Genomic DNA, 9,388 nt, shown 5'->3' on the forward strand with positions numbered 1-9,388 from the left:
TGTGAGGTCTCAGAACCAGCAACTGCGGCCAATAAACCTTCTTTCCCTGTCCCCAGGTGACTGAGACCCCTGCAGGATGCTGCAGGACCCTGCAGGATGTAGCCCAGATGTCATGAAGGCAGGGCATGGCAGCTGGCTTAGGTTCTCTCCTTCAGGATACGTACCATGTTAACCAGGAAGGCACTCTCCATCCTTTTCATGGCATACTTCCATCCTGTGTCAGACACTGTAGCACATCCTCTAAAGAGAATGGTATCTGTCGTTCATAGTTGAGGAGATTTATCCTTTTGGAATGCAATTGTTTCTTCTCATAAGAGAAGAGAGAGCGGTATCCTCTGACCATGCCATGGTGGGTCCCAGGCTCAGGGCAGGCCAGAAGCTGGGGCTCTGAAAAGAAGAGTTGGCCTCAGATCACATTGGTGTTTGCTTAAACTTCTAGAGCACCTGGGTACGTGGAGTGAGGAGGTCATGCTATAGTTTGAATATGGGTTGTCCTCTCCAAAAATTATATTGAAGTTTAATTCCCATAAGAGATAGTAAGAGGTGGGTCCTTCAAAGGGTGTTTAACCCACTCATATGATTAACAGATTAATAGGTTAGTGGGTTATCTCCAGAGTGTTTTTGCTATAAAAACCAATTTGTCTAGGCCTCCTGTGTGTTTCCTGCCTCTTGCCATGATGCCCTCCCTGTGTTGCCTTAGAACTCTGCTCGCAAGAATGCAATCACCAGATGTGGCCCTTTGACCTGGGACTACAAACAAGAGCCAAAATAAACCTCTTCTCTTTATAATTTACCCAATCGGTGGTATAGTGTCATTAGCAATAGGAAATGGGCTAAGATAGGTGGAAAGGAGCTTTGTATACCCACAACCATAACCTGTTTTTGAAATACCTGAGTTGTTTTAAAAACTTACATTGAGGGAAAAATGATACAAATACTATAAAAACATCAAGAGGGTTGTCAGAATGAGGAAATAAAAGCCCAATGCAAGAGCCTGGTTCATTCAGTTCTCTGTGGTGCTGCCTCACTGTGTGGGGCATCTGTGTGGGTGAGTGGGAAGGGTTGTGTCACACAGGCTGAATACGCCAGAAAGTCCCTACTCATCCTGCAGGAAATGTAACAGACAAGTAGCTTCTAATATCACAAAAAGTACAACCTGTGAGTTGGGGCAGCTGGGCCCTGGATTTAGTGGTGAGGGAGCAGTCGCTAGCCCTGAGGCTCTCAGCCAGGAATGGCTGTCACTGACCTCCAAGACCATACTACCTTGCTTAGGGGACATGGGGTGATTGCCCACCTTTGAGTTTGTTGTAAATGATAGTGGGTAACATTCTGCCTGACCCATATCCTGCTTCTTCCCTGCACTTCCTTTAGAGCAGTCTGGAGGTCTTCCTACCTCATGGGTGGATAGGTAGGACCCCTCAGGGATGCTGTTCTGGCCTTGTTTGCCCTTCCCCAAAGAAAGTGCCCATCCATGGCCTTCTTTTCCTTCTATCTCACCCCAGTGAGCATGCAAACAGTCCTTGGTGAATAGTGCAGATATGTGTGAATGTGGGTAGTGACCTTGGCTACCTCCTGATGGATGCTGTAGACTCCGTTGAACTGAGAGGGTAAAGACATCTCCTTTCTCTCCTCTTGCTTCTCCCAAAGGTAGGTTAACAGAGGACAGGAAGGGAAGAAGGACACCTTAGCAGAGCTAAGGCAGATCTTCTGTTTTTAGTCTTGGACAAGAAATCTACTTAGATCACTTCAAGTAGCCCTGAGGACATTTTTTATGTACTTCATGGGAATGGGATTCAAACTAGGGATGTAACAGATCCCCTCCCCCATCCTGAGTTTGTTACCTGACTCCCTCAACCTTGGCAACTCAACCCAGAGCCAAATGAGCTTAGAGACAGGAATATTTTCCTAAAATTAGTGGCTTTCTGAACTTAGAAAATTCAGACAGTGTCTGGTGGATACAGAGCTGGATGGTACTGGGTAAGTAGGTATGCTTGGGGTTGGAGGCATTATACCAGGGGACCCGATAGGGCTGGAGCAAGGCCTAGAAAGAAGCCTTTTGTATGTGAGATGTTAATTTGTCTATGAACAAATTTATCTTGACCCTGAGTTCTGCATCCTAAGTGAGCATCTCCACTCTAAGAGGGGAAACCCTCCTCATGGAGTCTTCCCCTGGTACCTGGCTGGGGACTTCATGGCAGAAAAAAAGGACGACCCACCATCAATAGTGATAGTGTTTGTGGTGCAGTGATGTGGGCCCTGGGGAAAATGGGACAATGAGGTAAAGTCAGGTGGTAGAAAAGAAGGAAGAAGGCACCAGCAGGTGGGAAGGAATGGGGTAGCCCCATGATTACATACAACATCCTCCACCCTATTCCATCCTTTAGCGGGTACCCTCCTGGCACAAGTGTGCATGGTTTTGAGTGTAAGGACAATATGCACATGGATATTGGTGGTGGTAGCATGGCTGAGTTTGGGGAATGTGATCTTGGTGCCTTCACATAGTCACGCTTGATGACAACATACCAGATCTTGTCCTTGATACAGTTTGCCAATTGGGGTTGGGTCTCTATCTCACAATTTTCACTCACTTGGAGAAGTCCATAGCAGATGAGATCTTAGGTAGGTTCTGGATCATGTGCTGAGTGGTCCTGGGCTTTCCCTGGCCTTTACTCAGTTATTTGGATTTGACCCAGTCATTGTCACCTAATATCCTCCAAGTCACTTCCTCTGTTAGGCCAAGCTGGGTGGCTGCTTACAAAGAAGGTACTACAGAAGTTGGAGCCACTAAAAAATGAGGCAAAGGTGTATGTGGGTTCCTCTGATGGGAACCCAACCCTTGAACTGAATACTTAAGAAAGATTCACCCTCTTCTATCTCCTGGTTCATGGTGGTCGCTAGCTCTGCCAGGGTCAGGTGGGCTGATACAGTGAGAAAGTCCTTCAGCTCAAAGTTCTGTCCTTCATCATCTAATTCTATGCTACATTCATGTATAACATGAGTTGTGTTTTCCCAAATTGAAGTTCAGGGGAACCTAATTAATTAGTAGGTGAACAAGCCAGGGTTAGAGACCTTGGGAGATGCAGTTCTCAGTCCTGTGATGTTTTCTTGTATGTGAGACTTAAGACTTCATGTTATGGAGAGGTGATGGCTACAAAGGGTGGAGGGACTGGTTTGGGCCACAGAGAAAATCATTCCTGAATTTTATGTTTTGCTTATCTCCAGAGACCTAGAACCTGAGGCAATGAAACAGGATTAACACATGAGGACAATATTAAGGGTGACATTGCACCCTTCCCCCAAATTTATATGTTGAAGTTCTCACCCTCACTACCTCAGAAGATAGGGTCTTTACAGAGGCAATTAGGTTAAAATGAGGTCATTAGGGTGTACACTAATTCAACATGACTGGTGTCTTCATAAAATGGTGACTTTGGACACAGATATACACAGAGGGAAGACGATCTCCAGTTCTCAAATGGTTTTCAGCAAATAGCTTTTCTTATTGTCATTTGAATTCCTCTCTCCTAGAACTGAGTAGTTCACATGGTTCAGGCCAATATGCACCTAGAAGAGTCCACCAGACTGGGTTTAAAACCACCTCTCTCTGCCACACTGGATCACGTCCTTGCTCCAAGTTGTCATGGTCCATTCAACATTCATGTGAAATGGAAATAGACAAAATGACCCTGCAGGTGCAGCCAGTTAAGCCTGAATTAAAGAGCAAACAGGCTTAGCCTACCAAGTTGGAGTTATTATTATATCTCTATTACAAAAACAGAATTTAGCACCTATAATAAAAAGAAACAGACAAAATGTTTTTAGCAGGTAGATTGTATAGAGGTGATAGGACTCTGTCCTGGATGAGAAAAAAAGTGAAGTGTGAAGGTAAGACAAAGTGATTTCTAAACCTTGTGCATTTGTTTATTTCTTTGCATAAAAATACCTTTATTTGGAGCCTGTAGCACACACCTGTAATTCCAGCAGCTGGGGAGGCCTGGGTAGGAGGATAGGGAGTTCAAACCCAGCCTCAGCAATGGCAAGGTGCTAAGCAACTCAGTGAGACCCTGTCTCTAAGTAAAATACAAAATAGAGCTAGGGATGTGGCTCAGTGGCTGAGTGCCCCTGAGTGCCTGGTTCCACCACCCAAAAATAGATTAAAAAAACACCAAAAACCTTATTTGGACATTATGCAAAGTATACATGTATTGAAACATCACAGAGTACCCCATAAATATGTATAAGTTTTATGTATCAATTTTTAAAAAGGTAACTCCATGAAATGGATGTGTTAATTAGCTTGGTTTGGTAATCACTTTACAGTCTATACATCTATCAAAACATCATGCTGTATACCTTAAATATATACAATTTTTATTTGTCCATTATGCATCAATAAAGCCAGAAAATAAATTTTTAAGAATAGCAGTGGCTATTTATTAGTTCTCATTCATGTGCCAGGCTCTCTTCTAGGCATTCCTCCATACTTTATATACTTTATGTGATGCCAGAAGGAAAATGTTATTATTATCTTGCAAGTGAAGAAAAGCACGGCTTACAGAAGTCACAAGGTTTGCCCAAAGTCACAATTAGTAAGAAGTGGATCCTGGATTAGTGTGGCCCTACAACACATCTGTTTTTCTTCACACCCTTCAATAAATGTTTGCAGAATGAGTTCCCCTAATTCCAGATGGCAGAGCGAGAAACAATGGCCATTCTTGCTAGAATCTAGGAGATGTTACACAGAAGTTTTAGCTTGAGGAATCTGCAATTCAAGCAGAACCTGGGGTCCCTGTGAACTGTGACAGTGAAGACGATTCAGCATAAGGTCAGGCAGAGACTGCGGAATTTATAGAAGTGGGTCACTGAAGCCTAAACAACACAGGATCTTGGGAGACTGCCACTTGGCTTAGAAACCCAGCATGGGGCAGCTGCCTGCATTGCCGAGGGCCAACGGGGGCATCAGAAAGCCTGGCCAGCATAGGCAGCCAGGCTAGAATCTAATATTTCAGAGAAACTTCCCAGTGGACCTCAACAAATATGGCAAGCCTTGTGTGCAGTCTACACCTCTGTCCCTAAATTTAAAGTGCTAGGTACATTAAAATATGGGAGGGAGAAAGGTTTGGGAGCTTGGAGTGCTCAGGACCCTGAAAAGATTTAGTGCCGATACTGGAAAATTCGGAAGGGGTACAGATGGTGCCCTACAGTTGAAAAGAAAGTCCAGTGTCACATATTTCAGCATATAGCATTTTCGATCCCTGTTGAAATGCTGTATCACAAGTCAGAAGCTGAGACTCAGAGATTTCAGTAGTTCACTCCATGGGCTGCTCATGCCTGGTAGAGAGTAGCAGTTTCTCAAGGACAATATCAAACTGTAAACTGGGCACAGCTAAAAGGATTTTCCCCTGCCACTGAGAATATCCCTCAGAGCAAAACTGGCTATTGGGGTTGGAAAGAATGAACCATTTCAGCTTGCTTTTTCTTGTTTTGATTCATAAAATGTGCAGTGAATCTGGGGTAGAAGATGGGAAAGCCCTGTGTCTGGGGCTAGACTTTAAGGATAATGGAGTTCTATGAAGCTCTGTGAAGGAGACTAGCAAACTAAGAGCCCAGGGTTTCTTTGAGGAGAGCAGGGCTTCTGGGATGGACCAAAGGTGGGAATGTCAACTCTTCAGGGTTCTGGGGTACAGTAATAATATAAGCAAGTGCCTGACCTCTGGCAAATTCTTAAACCTCTCTATGCTTCCATTTCCTCCTTGTAATTGGGAATTATTGTTCTTTCCTGATATGTGTATGAAAAATTTAAATGAATTAGCATATGATAATATAAGTATATTAATACAGTAACATGTAAATTTATATATGAGCTGACAACCCTAAATTTTAGGCCCTGCAGTGGTGAGAGGTGGTGGAGCTAGGACTTGACCCCTGGAATTTCAACTCCAGACTCTGTGATCTTTGCCTCTGTCAGTTCTTCCCTAGGCTCAGGCTTTCCCTTTCTGTATCAGAATGAGTCAGAGATGGGCAGAGAAAAGTGTACCAGAGGTTTGCATTGCAGCTGACCCTTGGCCACAGTTGGCATATGTGAGGAATTGGGCATTGTGGAATGGGAAGAAGGGAAAGCCGTGTCTCTTGACCTATATATGCAGCTAGAATTCTCATCTGCGGCTCGCTAGCATAGAACTTGAGTGAGTGTGGTATATCTCTGTGGCTCAGTTTGCCACCTGTCAAGCATGCTGATATCCAACCTTAAAGGTCCCTGACAAGATGAAGGGATGTGTGTACAAAGTACTAGCTGCTTCTGGCATGTGACAGGTACTTGGTGAATTCCCAAGGAGCTAGCTGCCTCTCCTCTTTTTTTTTTTCACATCTTCTTTCCTTTTATTTAAAAACAAAATTAGAAAACAGCAATTAGTAAAGGGCACAAACAAGTTGACAGAGATAAACTAGTGGAAAACAGATAACACAAAACTAAAAATGCCACTCTACTGCTGTCTTCAATTGGTAAAGAGCACAAAATATAACAGGTAGGTTGGTTTCAAACAAATTAAAAAACTGTATTTTTTTTTTTTTTGTAATTCCCCAAGTCAGATATATACACATTCATAAGATGATGTGTGAAGGAAAACTTTCATACACAAAAGTTTTATCCTGAATTCTTCAGGGAAACAGTTATTGAAACAGGAATTAAGACAAGGTCAGCAACAGGTTAACAATTTTTTAAAATGGAGTCTTGAAATGGTACCAAGTTATACTATGGAAAGTACTACCAGGTACAAAAGACTTATATAGCCCTTAACAAGAATGCCTTCCCAAAGCAAAACAAAACACAATCAGCAGACCAAGGAAGCTACAGCTAGACATAAGAGCTACAACTTCTTATATCTGTGCTAGAAAATCCTATTTTTCCAGAATAGAAAAAATTTCAGGGTAAAAAAGGGACATTTTAAACATTTCTTACTTTATCCATTTTAAGTTCTGTTTCTTCCCCTATCCATACAGTAATTCAGCATAAATCAGCAGGAAGAGGGCTGCTTTTAGAATTGCCATTTTATTTTTCTTTCTGTGGCAAGACTGTCATGGAGCCTGGGTATTTCAAACTCATATGCATCCATGACCAGTGTCCCCTTGTGGTCAAAAATCTTAACGATAGACTTGGAGAATTTGGCTTCCTGCTACTGCTTTGTTCTCCCACTGATGAAGGTCAGGTTTAGGGTATATTTGTCATGGAGCCTTTTGAGACTGGAGGACAGTTGCCAGATATCATCAGGATCCATCCCAGTAGTATCTTTCCTGTGAGCCACAAGAAAGATGCTCTTCTCACTATATTGGGTATAAAAGGTCAGAATTCCCATCATCACAAAATAGGATATGACTGCAAAGAACCAAAACTGGCTTGTATTCTGGAAAGAGGTGCATATAATCCCAAATTAAGTCACTATGGCAAAGACACAGGAGATGGAACTGATAGTGAGGCAACCAGCAATTAGCCCAAAATTCCCCACATACTTGTACTTTTCCAGAAGTACCATTTTGGCAGAATTCTCCAAAGAGTTTACACAGCCGATCCATCCCATTTGTCAGTTTTTACAAGCTTATCATCAATTTCCCATTTATCTAACAAGGCAGTGTCATTGATGCCTGTTCCACAGCTGGTGCCACCACCTGCCCAATACTGCTTTCCCTGCTACCATTTCGCCTGCCCTGTGCTCCCGCCACTGCCGCCTTACCTGCTTCTGCATCTCCCTCCCCAGCTTCACCTCTTCCTGGCATCCCTGCTCCCTATTCATTACCAGAATGGGGCTTTCTCTCAATTATCCTTGCTCACTTTTTCTATCCAGGAAATTTCTTCAGAGTTCCCCCTCATTTGCTCTCCTCATTTGCTCACTCCCCTTATCTCTTTCTCGAGCAATCTTTGCAGGGCTCTTTCTCTTCTGTTCATTCTTGAACACTGGGGTTTCTCTGTATTCCACCCTTGGTCATCTTCTCTAGCTCCACCCTTAACACCATCCCCTCATAATCTGCATATCCGTATTCTGACAGCTCCTAATCTTACACGCTTAGCCCTGGCTGTCTTCTGAATGACTGACTTGTATTTCCCATGACCATTGCTACTCTGATATCCTCTTTGTTATGTCTGAATGGAGACCCTCTTTCTCACCCCTTTATTAGTGAGAGATAGAACCAATAATAGGAGACAGACTGACAGATAATAGATAGATGGCAGATGAAAGGATATGTATTAGAGGAATTGGCCCACTTGGTTATGGAAGTTGGGAAATCTCACAGTAGGTCACCTGCAAGCTGTAGAACCAGGGAAGATGGTAGCCTGGCTCCAATGACGTTCAAGTGCCTGAGAAATGGGAAGCAGATTGTGGAACTTTCAGGTCAAAGCTGATGGCCTGAGAACAAGAAGGACAGTGGTGCATGTCTCTGGTCTAAAGGTCAGAGAATCTGCAGTTCTTACATCTAAGACAAGGGATGCTCCAAGAGAGAGGAGGTAGTGTGCACTGGGGCCACCTGGGAACTCTGGAAGGCAAGAGAGGCTCTGCATGGAGGCAGACTCTGGAGGCTTTCCTGGATATTTTACTCGCAGATTAGATAACATTTCTAATACCTCTTACATTTTATGAGTAATAAAATGCTTAAAAGGAAAGTATTTATGGAGTTATGTTTTTCAACTGCATGTCCTTTTCCTGCTTTTTGGACAAAGGGCCCTAATTTTCATTTTACCCTTGGTCTCACAAATAACATAGCTAACCTTACTAGTCTAGACTTGAGAGAGAACAGGGAAATTTATATTAAAAAAAAAAAATAAAAACTGGAGACCAAATAGCAAGGAATTAGAAGGTAATATGAAAATACAGACTGACTTTGCAGAGGCTGAATAGAATAAAGGAAAATAAGTAAAACAGATTGTGTGAGAAAGACAGGCTGTTTCCATAAAATGTCTATTGATAAGATTTTAGCAGTAGTGATAGATAAAGAGAGAAGGTTTTAAAACTGCAGAATCAGCAAAGATCCTATGAAATGAAAGGAGATACTGAGTGTAAAAATTAGCCTTGGAGGTGGAAAATAAATTTTTTAGTTGATTTCATCGAAGCGGATGATACCTAAGGGATAGGAAGAATGAGTTGTCAATAGAAAGAAACATTATTTCCAGAAGGAGAGAAACTTGGGAAAGGAAGAAGTAAGGATATATATATATATATGTATATATATATATATATATATTAATCTGTATTCTGGTTGATTAAAAAGGGAAAAAGAAAAATATTTACATAGTCAACACTTGAATGTTTAGTTCCTTAAGGCATTTAAATATCATAAGGTTTAGATAGATAAAGATAAAAATATCTTATAAAGAACTCAAAAAACTTACACCAAAAAA

The 9,388-nt window shown here is 42.3% G+C and overlaps 1 pseudogene; it reads right to left on the reverse strand.

The window, feature by feature from the left end:
- Positions 1-6,546: 6,546 nt before the first annotated feature.
- On the reverse strand, positions 6,547-8,605 carry LOC124985651 (signal peptidase complex subunit 2-like; annotated as a pseudogene).
- Positions 8,606-9,388: the final 783 nt, after the last annotated feature.

The sequence above is a fragment of the Sciurus carolinensis genome, chromosome 5 (genome assembly GCF_902686445.1).
Source record: "Sciurus carolinensis chromosome 5, mSciCar1.2, whole genome shotgun sequence".
Lineage (NCBI taxonomy): Eukaryota > Metazoa > Chordata > Mammalia > Rodentia > Sciuridae > Sciurus > Sciurus carolinensis.